Raw genomic sequence first — 16219 nt, 5'->3', positions numbered from 1 at the left:
CTGAAAATACTAAAACATGACAAAATTGGCGTGCTTCAATCAGAAGTCTACCAATTGATGAAATTGTTACATAATTTTTCAGTGATACTTTTTTTTAAACTTCACTTGAATATTATTACAAATTAGTGCCCATCCAGAATGTTCTGAAATACTCCCAAGTACCAAAAGTCTGGCGATGTGCCTGTTTGGACCATAGGCCCAAATACTGCAATTCTATTTTCAAAGTTCACCCCAAAAAAAATCCTAAAAAAGAAAAGAAGAAAGGAGGCAAACAGCACCCCCACCCCACTCCCCTTTCAGAGAACGGAAGAATGAAAGCAAAAATCCACATGAAGAAAATATGCAAATTTCTGTGAATAACAGCCAGAAATCAAAAGTGAATAACCTCAACGCCATCATCACCACCACCACCGTCACCAGTGTTACCATTACCATGACTACAGACTGCAAACTGATCCTCACCAGCAACAGTTACAACAACAAATCAGCAAAGGAAACACAAGAGACAAATTTCCCGCTGCTAAAAGTTTCATATTTCTTCATTGCCCACACAATAAGGAAACACAGAGGGGACAAACAAGGACAGACAAAGGGATTAAATCAATTACATCGACCCCAGTGCATAACTGGTACTTAATCTATCGACTCAGAAAGGATGAAAGGCAAAGTCGACCTCGGCGGAATTTGAACTCAAAACGTAACGGCAGACGAAATACCGCTCAGCATTTCGCCCGGCGTGCTAACGCTTCTGCCAGCTCATCACCTTAGTAAAAGTTTCAATGCTGTTCGGGCCTTTACTGAGTGGGAGGAGCTACAAATTGTTTAAAAGAATAATCAGAAAGTAGATTATTAGTGTTTTCCTTATCTTATTATGATCGTTTCAGTAGCAAAAATCAATAATCAATAATTAGAACATATATTTATAATCAACCACCTCATCAGATGGCATTGTATAATAGCACGATATTTCAATAGGCCAACTGCTAAGGTGGTTCATTATCACAATAATGTGTAGTAATTACGGATTACTGAGAATTGATTAAATGAAACGAACATAATGGAATAATTGAAATATCAAGAATCTGCTTTCAGGTTCTTTGAAACTATATTTATATCTATCTCTCTCTCACACACACACACGCACGCGCGTGATTGTTTATTTTTTGAATGACATTGTAGAGTAGGTGTGAAAGGCCAGATCTGGCTAATCTGAACATAAAACAGAATATTTTAGCCTAATGTAGCTGGTTTAAATGCTAAAAGGTTACTGGGTGACTGAGCTGACCATACATACCTGGTCAAGTGAGCAAGTATCTGAGTTTCTGAAGCCTTTTCGGATTAAGCATTTTGCTTGGATTAAGTGAGATTATGTTTTTCACGCTCGAGTCAGATTTTCTTAAATACATCACTGTGACCGTCATTGTCGTCATCATCATTAATCATCTTCATTTATCCATGCATTTTTCATGCTTGCATGGGTTGGACAGGTCTTCTCCAACTCAGCATCTTGGCACTTCTTTTATCATCTCCTTTGGGAAGTCCAACAGCCATGAGATCAGCTTCCATCACCTTTGCTTATGTCTTCAACTCGGATCTCCTGCCAATCTCTTTCCTCAACTGTCATCATCCATATCCACTACAAGTCCATAACAACACAGTGCTGGTGGTAACGGTGCTAGTGGTGATGTTGTTGTTAATGGTGGTGGTATTGGTGGTGGTAATTGTAGGGTGGCGAGCTGGCAGAATTGTTAGCATGCCGGGTGTTTCGTCTGCCGTTACGTTCTGAGTTCAAATTCCGCCGAGGTCGAGTTTACCTATCATCCTTTCGGGGTTGATAAATTAAGTACCAGTTATGCACTGGGGTCGATATAATCGACTTAATCCGTTTGTCTGTCCTTGTTTGTCCCCTCTGTGTTTAGCCCCTTGTGGGTAGTAAAGAAATAGGTGGTGGTAGTGGTGGTGATGATGGTGATGATGCATCTTAATGAAATCAGTGACAGAAACTAAATTGCTCATGGTCATCTACTTAACAGTCGTTCATGTCCACAGAACCACTGACCAGTCAAATGTTCTGCTGGTCATTATTGATACATAAAAACTGATTCAATCAACAAATTATTAAAACTTTGTAAATAAGCTTCTCTAATTAACCACCCACTCCCGCATGCCATTCATTAACTGCTCCTTGCTGCTTAGTGGTCAAGCTCACTGATTAAGTATTCACTGTGACAATTCATTAGCCATATTGCGTTGATTACTTACTTAAGTTCACTTCTGTGGTCAATAATAACAAAGTAATCACCTTAAATGTCAGTAATTAACATATACTAATTAACAGTTTATGAAGGTCAATGACCAACAGATTCTCCTTTTTAAAGCCATTGGTCTATAATCACTGCTAATTAACAAATACAATGTAGATATTAACTCCTTCTCATTAACAATTGTGGAGTCAGAAGTTTAATTAGCAATTTTTATCTTTTACTTGTTTCCCTCATTAGACTGCAGCTATACAGGGGCGCCCTCTTGAAGGATCTAGTAAAAAAAAAAAAAATCAACCCCAGGACTTATTTTAAAGTCTGGTATTTATTCTATTAATCTCTTTTTTCTGAACTGCTAAGTTATGGGGGACATAAGCAAATCAATGCGATGGTATGTGGCCTAGTGGTTAGGGTATTCTGCTCATGATTGCAGTGTCATGGGTTCAATTCTCGGTGATGCGTTGTGTCCTTGAGTAAGACATTTTATTTCACATTACTCCAGTCCACTCAGCTAGCAAAAATGAGTTGTACCTGTATTTGAAAGGGCCAACCTTGTCACATTCTGTGTTATGCTGAATCTACCCAAGAACTACGTTAAAGGTATGCATGTCTGTGGAGCGCTCAGCCACTTGCATGTTAATTTTACAAGCTTCCTGTTTTGTTGATCGGATCAACTGGAACCCTCGTTATCAACGGAGCGAAACAAACCAACGTTGGTTGCCAAAAAGTAGGGGAAACAAACACAAACATGGACACATCCCTACATTGCTGTCACCCCACTTGTCATCACCATGGTCAGCAGCTCACTGCCATCCACATGCTGTCATCATAAAGCTCTCTCCATTGTCATCATTACACTGTCATCACTTTGCTGTCATCACCCTACTGTTATTACTGCCATCACTGCTACCAACTACTTGATCACTCAACCTGCAGGAAATAACAGCCACACCTCTCTCAAAATACACACCCTACTGTCTTAAAAAGAGAAGGAGCACATTCTGTGCAGTGGTTTGAAAAGATGGGATGCCTTTCATTTTGGGGTCTGTTGGATTAGTGCTGACAGGACCAATGACAGGATGGTCATCGCTGGAATACCTTGAAAATGAGGGTGGTGGTGATGAGGATGATGATAACACTGATTATGATGATGACAATGAAGAAGAGGATAATGATGATGATGATAATAATGATGATGATTAGGAGTAGCATGATGGCAATGGTGGATACGATGAAGGGGTAGAGGAGAAACGATGATGATAATGACAACATCGATGATGATGATGATGATGATAAAGAGGAGGAAGATAGCGGCAGTGGTGGTGGTGGTGGGTGATGTTTAGCGGAAATGTACAGCAATAAAACACCATTTATCATTGCATCAAAAATCTCAAAGAAAGACCCATTAATTCCTCAGTTTCAATTTAATAAGACTTTCAAACAGACGCCATTCATTTAGTTGTCGACTGAAGAAGAAATTCGGATAAAATGTGAGGTCGGGGGTGAGATACATTTACGAAATTACAGTGCAACACTGAATAGATATCGCTAAACTTTTCATTAATGAGAAACATGTGACAAATATGAGAATTAATCTTTCCCCCAGTTAATTTACTTCATTAATTGTTAATGTCTGACCTACAGCCACACTAAATCGCCTGTTTGGATAATTCCAGACTAAAATTAGCTCCACATCAGACTCATTATATAACTTTGACATTTAAATTACACCTCTTCTTACTTTTTGTTTTACCTCATTCCTTCCACCTCAAGCACATTCTCCTTCTACTACTGCTCCTGCTGCTACTACTACTAATACTACTACTACTACTACTACTACTACTACTACTACTACTACTACTAATACTGCTGCTACTACTACTACTACAAGCAGCATAGGTTTTGATACTGGATGAGGAAAATAATTGTTTCTTATCATGATGTTTGCAGATTTCAGACAGACAAGAACTTCTCTTGATGCAAATGAAAGAGTTGGATGAAGGAGATGCAATGTAGACAGTTGATCTGCTAGAAATAACAGGCTTACTGCCTTCAAATTACACTCTACTGGATAACTTGTATATAGCAGTTCTTTACCAATAAAAGTTCCCCAATAGAGAGAGGGAGCAAGACTCCCTAAGGCAATATGAAGGGAAACCTAATAAAAATGCTAGGATTACTCAGCCAGAATGTATATTCATCATCATCATTTAATGTCCATTTTCCATGCTAGCATGGGTTGGATGCTTTGACAGGAGCTGGCCAACCCGAAAGCTGTCCAAGCTCCAATTGTCTGTTATAGCATGGTTTCTATGGCTGGATGCCCTTCTTAATTCCAACCACTTAACAGAGTGTACTGGGTGCATTTTATGTGCCACCAGCACAAATGCATTTATGCAGTGCCACTGACATGAGTGCATTTGACATGGCACCAGCACAAGCGAAGGACACACCTGTATGTATGGACGACTGCAATTTTACTTAGCTTGGCACATTTTTTTCAAGTACAACAAATCCCCCACAACTCCCTGTCCCTTGTCCCCTTTCCTCGGTGAGGCCCAAATGTAAGATGGAATGGTCAAGGATAAAACAAGCCACTAAGTTATGGGGACTCAAACACACCAACACCAGTAGTCAAGTGGTGGTGGTAGTAGTGGTTTTGGGGGTGGGGTGACAAACACAAAAACACACACACATATATATATATATATATATATATAAATACAACAGGCTTTGGTTGGCCTGAGGCTATAACAAGACGTTTTCCCAAGATGCCACACTGTGGAACTGAACCCAGAACCATGTGGTCAAGAAGCAAGCTTCTTACCACACAGCCATGCCTGCATCAGAGTGAAAGGTAGACTGTATGATGCTTGTGTGTGAACGGCTTATACTCCATGGTAGTGAGACATGGGATCTGAATGCAGAAGACACTGGAGAGAAATGAAAGTAGCAAGTTCCATTGGATGTGCTACATGAGTGCACATGTATCACAAAGTGCAAATGTATAGAGAGAAAAGGTTGGGCAGAGGAGGAATCAAATGCTGTATGCAAGAGGTAAAAGTTGGGTTGGACATGTGATGTGTATGAATGAGGACAGTTGTATAAAGAAGTGCTGATTACTGAGAGTGGATGGTACCCATGGAAGACGGGGAACCAGGAAGACATGGGATGAAGTGGTGAGGACTGATCTCAGAATGTTGGGCCTCAAGGAGATGACAATGGAACGAGATGTCTGGCAATATGAGGTTCTTGAGAAGACCCACCCATGCCAGTGAAACTGAGTTCCACAAGCACCGCGTATCCCACCCACCTGTAACAAGAAAACTTTTCACACACCCTACCACAACAAACCAACCTATATCCCTTCTCTTCCTCCATGCACCATGCTTACCTCTCACTCCTCAATCCTGTCCTCATGGCCTTGTTCACTGTATCATCGTTATCCGGTAGCTCTCCTCCACTCCCACCATCTCTCTCTCTCCAGCCAGGTAACCATGTACCTCCCCTACAGCAAGGCACCTGTTTCTGTCTCACTATAACCTTTCATCAGCTGACACAAGATCACCTCCTCCAATGCCCCCTCCCCTCTAAATGGATTTTTGTCTTGCAAGAGACCCTGTCAGTGCTGATGCCACACTTTAAAGTGGTTGGCATTTGGAAAGGCATCTAGCTGTAAGCACCTTGCCCAAACTGACCTCACCTATGCTTGTGAAACGTAAAAAGCATTCAGTCCATTCTGGTGGGTGGTTGGTGTTAGGAAGAGCATCCAGCCATAAAAAAACCCTGCCAAAACACTCAGAAGTCTGCTGCAGGCTCCTACCTGGCCAACCCCTGTCAAACCTTCCAACCCATGCCACACTGTCACATCTAAGGCATCAAAATGGCCTTTCCCCTGTTCTTTCCTCCTACAGAGAAACTCAAACTTGGGGTTGGTCCATTCAAGCTATTCTTACCTAAGGTAACTCGTTTCTACAGCTGAGTGAATAGGAGCAATGCAAAATAAAGTGTCTTGCTCAAGAACAACACACGGCCCAGTCCACGAACTGATCTTACAACCTCATGATTGTGAGCCGAATGCTCTAACCACTGAGCCATGCACCTTCACAGATACCTTTTAATCAGCTCTATAAACACCCTGTACCTTCCACAAGAACTGGTTTGAGCTGTATCCAAAATAGTCAGACCAGTAATCCTTTCTGCTATAAGCACAAGGCTTGAAATCTCCAGGGGAGGAGGCTAGCCAATTACATCAACCCCAGTATGCAACTGGTACTTACCTCATTGACACCAAAATGATGATGGGCAGAATTTGAACTCAGAATGCAAAACCAGAAGAAATGCTACGAAGTATCTTGTCCGGCATAATCTGTTATTCTGTGAGCTTTCTACTTTATATTCAGATCAATAATGATCAATACTCAGTAAAAATTGACAACCAATTGGCTTTATTATTGATTTAACAGTAGGAATATACCAAGTTCTGGTCAATAAATGACACTGAATTCTTCTTCAATAACCAATATTTCTTCATATTGGAATTAGTTGAGATTATGGGACAGATTATAAGAGGATGGCAGCTAGTGTGTGTGAGAGAGAGAAACAAAACAGAGAGAAAGACAGACAGACAGACGTGAGGAGTGGTGGTGGGAGATTATCTTTCACGGAATGGATTAATAATAATGTATTTCTTTCATTCATTCATTTTCTTCATAGCATTCCTCCCTTTTTCTTTTCTTTCCTTCATTGCTTCTTTCTGAAATTCACTTTTCCCTTCCACATTTCTTTCTTACCACTTTTCATCACCTCCATCAATCTATAATGTTATACGTATATAAATCATCATCACCATTATCATCCATATATTATTTTATCTGTTTCAGTCAGTTTACTGTGGCCATGTTGGAGCACTGCCTTGAAGGGTTTTAGTTGAACAAATTGACCCCAAGATTTATTTTTTAAAGCCTAGTACTTATTCTATTGGTCTCTTTTGCAAAACTGCTACATTAAAGGGACATAAACAAACCAACATTGATTGTCAAGCTGTAAGGGGGAACAAACACAAGCACAAAGACACACACACAAACACATATACGATGAGCTTTTTGGGGGTTTCTATCTATCAAATCCAAATGTGGTTGGGAAGCAAGTTGCCTGCACCTATATCTAAATACATCTTTCTTCCTTTTTCCCTTCTGCCTCTATAAGTTTTTTTGTTTTTTTTTAATACAAATATTAAGATTTCTGGTGTTGTTCAAAGACAAACCAGCCATTTATATTGTTAGCAGTATTCACTGATTTGGTGGTGCCGGCGGTTTTAGAAACAACCCTTCTGTGACAGCAGCTAACCCCAGCTGACCTCAGCTGGCCCACAGGTAACCTTTAACAATACATGTTGTGTGTAAAATATACTTTGTCTGAAAAAAAAAATGGCCTGTTTTTGATTGAACAAAACTAATGCCTGAGAGCATAAACAACATCGTAGAAGTTGGTAAAAGACGATTAATCGTTCAAAAGATGGTTTATAAAAATAGTCCGTTTATTCCTGTCGGCTTTTCAACATGTTTATTGCTTTCAGTTGTTGGGTTTTGAGACCAAACCCACTCCACACGGTTTTGTTTATAGCAATGGGTCTATATGACCCTAGGGGTTCATTGTGGGTCTATGCGAGCAAAATAGTAAACTGGGGAGTCACAGTTGTATATTAAGGGTCCTTGAAAAAATTTTTGATTTAGATGTATGGATTGGTATGTATTACACGAAACAGTTAGGTTTTTTTCCCCCAACATTTTACACAGTTCAGCCTACAAAAGGGAATGTGTGAAAAACAAAATAGGAATTTTGAAAGAAGTTTCTATAAAACTAGTTTTTAAGCATCGAATGGCCGTGGGGGTCCACCAGAATAAAATAGTAAACGAGTGGGTCCACAGGTGAAAAAAAAGGTTGAGAGTCATTGGTTTATAGCGTACAGAAGATTCACTCGGTTGAACATTTCAGAGTTGTGTCCCTTGGTTGTCATTCTTGCGTTTTAAAAATCGTTGCCAGTGTCTGACAGTAATTAGATAATTTTTTATCAATTATTTGCTTCCATCACTGGATTGTGGCTACTGTGGGGCATCGCCTGAAAGGGTTTAGTCAAATAAATCGATCCCAGGACTTATTTTTTAATCTGGTACTTCTCCCATTGGTCCCTTTGGCCAAACTGCTAAGTTACGCGAATGTAGAATATATCAACACTGGTTGTCAAGTGGTGGTGGTGGGGTGGGGGGGAGAAACAAACACAAATACACACACACAGATATATATATACATATACACGATGGGTTCCAACACAGTTTGCATCTACCAGATTTATGCACAAAGCATTGGTCAAGCAGGGGCCATAGCAGAAAACAAATACTGTACAGTGGGATTGAACCTGAAAAGGTGTGGTTGCAAAGCAAACTCCTTAACCACACAACCATGCCTGTGTATCATCTCAAATAAATTCCTTCAATTTGCAAGGTTCTACTGTATTTGTAATTTGTAAGTACAGACATAGTGCAGGCATGGTAAGAAGCTTGCTTTCCAACCACAATGGTTTCAGGTTCCTTCCAACTGCATGGCACCAGGGGCAAGTGCCTTCTACTACAGCCTTGGGCCAACCAAAGCCTTGTGAATGGATATGGTAGACAGAAACTGGAAGAAGCCCATCGTGTGTGTGTGTGTGCGCCCCACCACCACTTGACAGCTGGTGTTAGTGTGTTTATGTCCCCGCAGCTTAGTGGTTTGGCAAAAGAGAGTGATGGAATAAATACCAGGTTATTTAAAAAAAGTACTGGGGTCGATTCATTCAACTAAACAAATTCTCCAAGGCAGTGCTCCAGCATGGCCACAGTCTAGTGACCGAAACAAGTGAAAGATGACAGATAAAACAATGTAGTTCTAGATACATTATGTCTGAATAAAAGATAGGATGGTTATAGCAGGAATGTCTTTGGTTAATGATCTGTTGAATCAATACTGAAATGAACCCATGAAGAAATTTCTGCATGGTCTCTAGATCTGCTAGACATAACAGCCACATACATTTTCAAATGACATTCCAGCATCAAAAGAAAAAAATGCTTATATACTGTAGCCTTTGATAATTTGAAAGACAGGACAGTCATGGCTGAATTACCTTTTCATAGGTCTACTACATCAAGGTTGACCTGTGGCTCCAACAACGATTTTCCAGAACCTCTGCTTCCAAAGCTTTTATGGAATGGAGAGAACTTGTGGAAGAAGTGGACCCAGGAAGACGTGAGACAAGATGGTGAAATGGGATCTTCGGATGTTGAGTCTCACAGAGGAGATGACAAGTGACCGAGACTCCTGGAGAATTGCTGTGCTTGAGAAGACATCAAGCTAAATAAACCGTGATTGTAGCCAGGACTGGTGACACATGAAAGGCACCTGTGCCAGTGACTCATAGAAGGCACCTGTGCCAGTGATATGTAAAAGACACCCAGTATACTCTGTGGAGTGGTGGTGTTAGGAAGGGCACACAGTCATAGAAACCAAGCCAAAACAGACTGGAGTCTGGTGCTATTCTCTGGCTTATCAGCTTGATTCAAACCGTCTATCCCATGCCAGCATGGAAAACAGAGGTTAAATGATGATGATGACTTCCTTATACCTTGAGGATACGCCCTGGTACATCACTACCATCTTCTCTCTCTCTGACTGGGGCAATCATATATATTTTCTTCAGCAAGACACTTGTTTCTGTTCCTCCATCATAGTTTAAACTCTTATCACTTGAAACAAGGCCACCTTCCAATATTACTCCCCATCTCAATTGAGGAGTCTTTGCTTTGCAAATTACTTGGTGACCTCACAAGTGTTGGTGCCATGTACAAAGCCCTCAGTACACTCTGTTGAATGGTTGGCGTTAGGAAGGGCATCCAGCCATACAAACACCAACTCATATCAAATTGCCCAGACTACGCCAGTATTGGAAACGAAAGTTAAACGTTAGTGATGATGATGATATATATAATATAATACAATATCATTAACATACAATACAATAAGTGAAGGTGCATGGCTTAGTGGTTAGAGTGTCTGGCTCACAACCATGTGGTTGCGGGTTCGCTTCCTGGACTGGGCTGTGTGTTGCGTTCTTGAGCAGAGCAATTTATTTCACATTGTTCCAGTTCACTCAGCTGTAGAAATGAGTTGCAACGTTACTGGTGCCAAGCTGTATCGGCCTTTCTCTTGGATAACATCAATGGCGTGGAGAGGAGATGTTGTCATGCACGAGGACTGCTGGTCTGCCATAAAAAAACAACCCTGTCCGGACTTGTGTCTCGGAGGGTAACTTTCTGGGTGCAATTCCATGGTCATTCATGATCGAAGGGGCTCTTTTACAATATAATATAAAAAACAGAAAGACATTGCATTGTGTCTGTCCGTATCTAATGCCTCTTTACTGTGACCCTTCTTTTTTGCTGTGTGTATATGTCTGTCTCCCTCTCAATTATACTTAAAAAACCTGTAATCAGAGGCCATTTTTGTCGCGAGCATTATACCACTTTGTGTATCAGGACAAAATTGTTAAATATGTCCTATACATAACACATTAGGATATCATTTGAGGGATATCTGGCTGCTACTTCAAACACATCGAATAACCGACCACAAAGCAATTCTCATCCATGCAAAACTATTATTTCACACGGAGTTATGTCCCTTGAATTTTCCTTGGTGGGGGAAATATCTGATCGAAGGGAAATAACTCTTGTCACACTTATTCGCATAGCCATTCAACTCAATCAAATAAAATTTGCTCACTTCATTAGCAACGATAATCACTTGGTTCAGTGAGGAGTTTTTTTTATTTACTCTTCCCTCTACTTTACTTTGTTTTTCCTAAAATCTTTATCTGAAGAAAAATTGTCCTCAGATTTTATTTGTTATTCAGAATCTGTAAGAAGGAAAAAGTAGGGAAGAATTGGTAACTGGGGTAGAATGAGTAATTTCTGTTTTCTTTTCTTCCTATTTGAAACCATTACTTTGCAAATATTGCGCCTTCATTTCGTACTGTTGCATCATCTTAAAAGTAAAAATGGGTCACAATAGTTGTTGTTGTTGATGAAGTTGGGAAAGTCCAAAACGTATTCAGGTGTCAAGTTTTTTGGGGTTTTTTTTTCTTCGACTTTGACCTGCTTGTAATTAAGGCTGCTAATAAAATATCTGGATAATTTTTCGTGTTTAACAATCAATATTCTTTTCTCATATTCAATTTTCCCCCACACTAATGTCCAATTTAGTAATTTTCAATACCTTAAACAATTTCCAAAACTGGGGCAAAATGAGTAACGATTAATTTTAATGATTCTTTCTCTTTAACTGCATGGTGTGTGGCAGATTGTGAAGAAGCTGTAAAGACTATTTTATGGTGGGTTTGTATATTTAGTTGAGTTCCGTTTATTTCGTATTATGTGCCATTTTGCCATGATCTTTTTCCGTATTTGTTGCATTTCTGATCCTTCTGATGTCTAAGGATGGATATTGATGGGCATGAGTTTTCTCTCAAATGTAATCCTGGAGAATCAGAGAGGCAAATATGCCTTATCTTGTCTTATTCATTTTTCCCCAGCTAAATTTGTCTTTTATATGCTCAAAGAGAATAGCAATCATTTTGTGAAATAGTGGTCAGATTATGTTATAGTGTTTTTAATGCATTAAATAGAAGGCCATTTGCTTAGTTTTTATGTGACATAGTTTTTATAAGATAATGAACATTTGTAAAACAATGTTTTTTTTTCCAAAGTCAAAAATGCAGTAAATCTTACTCATTCTGTCCCACCCGACTATATTAAGCAATATAAAATGTACATTATTCCAAAAAATAGAAAGAGGATAATAAGGCATCTCAATTCAATACTTTGTAAGTTTGTTTATAAATCTATTAATTATACCGATAAAGAATGGTAAACCGGAAGAATGGTTGGCATGTCAGACGAAATACTTAGCGCATTTTTTCTGGCTCTATGTTCAAATGTCGCCATGGTTGACTTTGCTTTTCATGCTTTCATCTTCATCATTATCATCATTTAACGTCCGTTTTCCATGCTAGCGTGGGTTGGACGGTTCTGGGAAGCCAGGAGGCTGCACCAGGCTCCAGTCTGATCTGACATGATTTCTACAGCTGGATGCCCTTCCTAACGCCAACCACTCTGTGAGTGTAGTGGGTGCATTTTACGTGCCACCGGCACAGGAGCCAGTCTGGTGGCACTGGCATCAGCCACGTACGGATGGTGCATTTTACGTGCCACTGGCACAGGTATCACAACTACAATTTCCATTTGATCTTTTGATGTTGATGTACTTGACTCAACAGGTCTCCTCAAACACAGCAGTTTGCCCCATGATCCAAGGTAAGTACAGCAGGCCGTCCTGTGATCCAAGGCATTTTGGAAGGGCTGGGGCTGTGAAGCTGGTGCATGGCTCACACATCCTGATCTACTGCTACCTTGAGGCTACCTCTGCTGCCTCCATTGCCAACCTGATGACCAAATATGAAACTAGAATCTTTCAAACTACCTCAGCCCGTTAGCTGTTCTGATATTACGTAACAGCAAAATAACCCAAGCACAAAATAGATATTGCAGAGAGTAATACCTACCAAGTACAAGAAACAGTACCGTTGGACACTAAACATGTTACGTAGATTGCTTTGAAAAATAAAAGAGAATAAAACCGTATCAAAGTAATGCACAGAGCTGCAGCGCATAGACGTGCACTGAGGTGTGCAGTCAAAGCATGCAATAAACATAAGACTGGTGGAGAACAACAATAGATGTTCTCTCTAATTGTAATGGCAAGGCCAAACTTTAAAGGGTCCGGGTATAAATCAATATATTGATTCTAGCATTCATGTGGTACTGATTTTATTGACTGTTTTTGAGGGAAGTTTGAAAAACAATGCTGACCTTGGAGCCATTTGAATTGTGAAAATAATAATATTGGAAAAGAAATTGATAATAATTTCTTTTATTGATATGAAATATAAAATGTACATATAATAATAATAATGATATTCATCATCATCATCATCGTGTAACGCCCGCCTTCCATGCTGGCATGGGTTGGACGATTTGACTGAGGGCTGGCGAACCAGATGGCTGCACCAGGCTCCAATCTTGATGTGGCAGAGTTTCTACAGCTGGATGCCCTTCCTAACACTAACCACTCCAAGAGTGTAGTGGGTGCTTTTCATGTGCCACCGGCACGTGGGTCAGTCAGGCAGTACTGGCAACAGCCACACTCAAATGGTGCTTTTTATGTGCCACCTGCACAGGAGCCAGTCCAGCGGCACTGGCAACGACCTCGCTTGGATGTTTTTTCACGTGCTACTGGCACAAGTGCCAGTAAGGCAACGATCATGCTCGAATGGTGCTTTTTATGTGCCACTTTCATGGAGGCCAGTTTGTTGCTCTGGCAACGATCATGCTCGGATGGTACTCTTAGCACTCCACTAGCACAGATGCCAGTAATTGAATTTGATTTCAATTTCAATTTCACTTGCCTCAACAGGTCTTCACAAGCAGAGTTTAGTGTCCAAAGAAGGAAAAGGTACGCATAAGTGGGCTGGTTACACCCCTGGCATAGGCCACGAGGTTATGGTCTCACTTGGGCTTGCCGAGTCTTCTCAAACACAGCATATTTCCAAAGGTCTTGGCCACTAGTCATTGCCTCGGTGAGGCCCGATATTCGAAGGTCATGCTTCACCACCTCATCCCAGGTCTTCCTGGGTTTACCTCAACCGCCAGGGTGTGGCACTTTTTCCCACAACTATCCACATCCATTCTCACCATATGGCCATACTAGCGTAGTTGTCTCTCTTGCACACCATATCTGATGCTTCTTAGATCCAACTTTTCCCTCAAGGTACTGAGACTCTGTCGAGTATGCACACATCCATCGGCTTCATTCCTTGTGAGCTTACACATGTCCTCAGCAGTCACGGCCCATGTTTCACTGCCATGTAGCATGGCTGTTCGTACACATGCATCATACAGTCTACCTTTTACTCTGAGTGAGAGGCCTTTTGTCACCGGCAGAGGTAAGAGCTCTCTGAACTTTGCCCAGGCTATTCTTATTCTAGCAGCTACACTTTCAACACACTCTCCCCTGCTACTGACTTGGTCACCTAGGTAACAGAAGCTATCAACTACTTGTAGTTTTTCTCCCTGGAATGTGGCGGAAGTTGTTCTCTGCACATTTTCAGTGTTTATTGCTCCTGAGTATCAGCTACATTCAAAAACTATCTTCCCATTTAGCCTTCCTTTGATATTGCTGCACCTCTTATGTGTCCATAGCTTACACTGGGTACATCTTATAGAGTTTCTACCTACACCTTTTCTACAGTTTGAGCAGGGCCATCTACCTGAAGGTATTTGTGGTTTGCCTGCCTTCCTACTTATTATTATTATTATTATTATTATTATTATCAAGGTAGTGAGCTGACAGAATCGTTAGCACACTAAGCAAAATGCTTAGCAGCATTTCATCAGTCTTCAAATACCATTGGGGTCAACTTTGCCTTTCATCCTGTCAGGGTCAATGAAATAAGCACCAGCAAGTACCAGAGTTGAGGTAATTAGCTTACCTTCTGTAATTTGGGGGCAAAGTTACTGTGCCAAAAATTGAAACCATTATTATTATTATTGTGTGAGAGAGTAATGCATGCCATTGCTTTCTCACTGGGGTACAAACAAACAAAGCCCAATAAACCCATCATGACTACCCATCTGACACATGCATCAAACCCATATGTGTGCATGACACGATGATCTCTTTTCAAGATAAACAGCATATGACCTAGCAGGTGGGGTCCAGTTAGAATTACCATCAGGTCGAGTAGCCCATCCCACTCAAAAAGTCCCTGAATAAGGTTTGTTTGAGGATGATGAACAAAACACTCCTGTTTCCAGATGTAAATTATTCAAATCCCAAAGAATTCCTTTCAACACATGGCTATGATGTTCCCCCACTACTTCTGCTTGTGATCAGAGATGCACATATCGTCAGCCACTAAGGGACATGCTCAACTGTTTAAGGTCAAACAACAGACAAGCAAATCTATGGTATTGAGCAGAATATTTGCTGTAGCCTATGTTTGATACCAAGACAAAACAATGTACATGATAACACTTCCAATCAGTTAAGATGAGAAGCCATGAGAGCCACTGCCGGATACTGCATTATTATTATTAATAATCATAATTCTTTCTACTATAAGCATAAGACCTGAAATTTTATGGTGGGAATAGGCAAGTTGATTACATTGACCCCAGTGCTTGACTAGTGCTTATTTCATCAACCCTGAAAGGATGAAAGTCAACCTCGGCAGAATTTGAACTCGGAACATAATGATGGATGCTGCTAAGCATTTTGTACAGCTTGCTAACAATTCATCCAGTTCACTGCCTTAATAATAACAATGATGGACTCTCTTGTCGAAGATGGCTTATGAGCGTTCATCTTTTGCCTAACGACCCGCACAAATGACTTATTTATGGCCCTCATGGCATTGGCACGTTAAAGCACCCTCTACACTCTCAGAGTGGTTGGCATTAGGAAGGGCATCGAGCTGTAGAAACTCTGCCAGATCAAGATTGGAGCCTGGTGCAGCCATCTGGTTCGCCAGTGCTCAGTCAAACTGTCCAACCCATGCCAGCATGGAAAGCGGACGTTAAATGATGATGATGATGATCAAATGTATGTGCCGTACATTAGCTCACTCTCTCTATCAATCCACACACACACAAGCACATTGTCTCTTTTTAATTCCTCTCAACAATAATCTGTCTTTCTCTTTATCTATTTGCCAATCTATCTGTCTGTCTGTTTCTCTCTCTCTCATCTATCTATCTACCTGCCTACCTACCTGCCTACCTACCTACCTATCTATCTCTCTCTCTCCC

Source organism: Octopus sinensis, linkage group LG19 (genome assembly GCF_006345805.1).
Source record: "Octopus sinensis linkage group LG19, ASM634580v1, whole genome shotgun sequence".
NCBI lineage: Eukaryota > Metazoa > Mollusca > Cephalopoda > Octopoda > Octopodidae > Octopus > Octopus sinensis.
The sequence above is the reverse complement of the archived record's forward strand: the minus strand, read 5'-3'. Positions refer to the sequence as shown.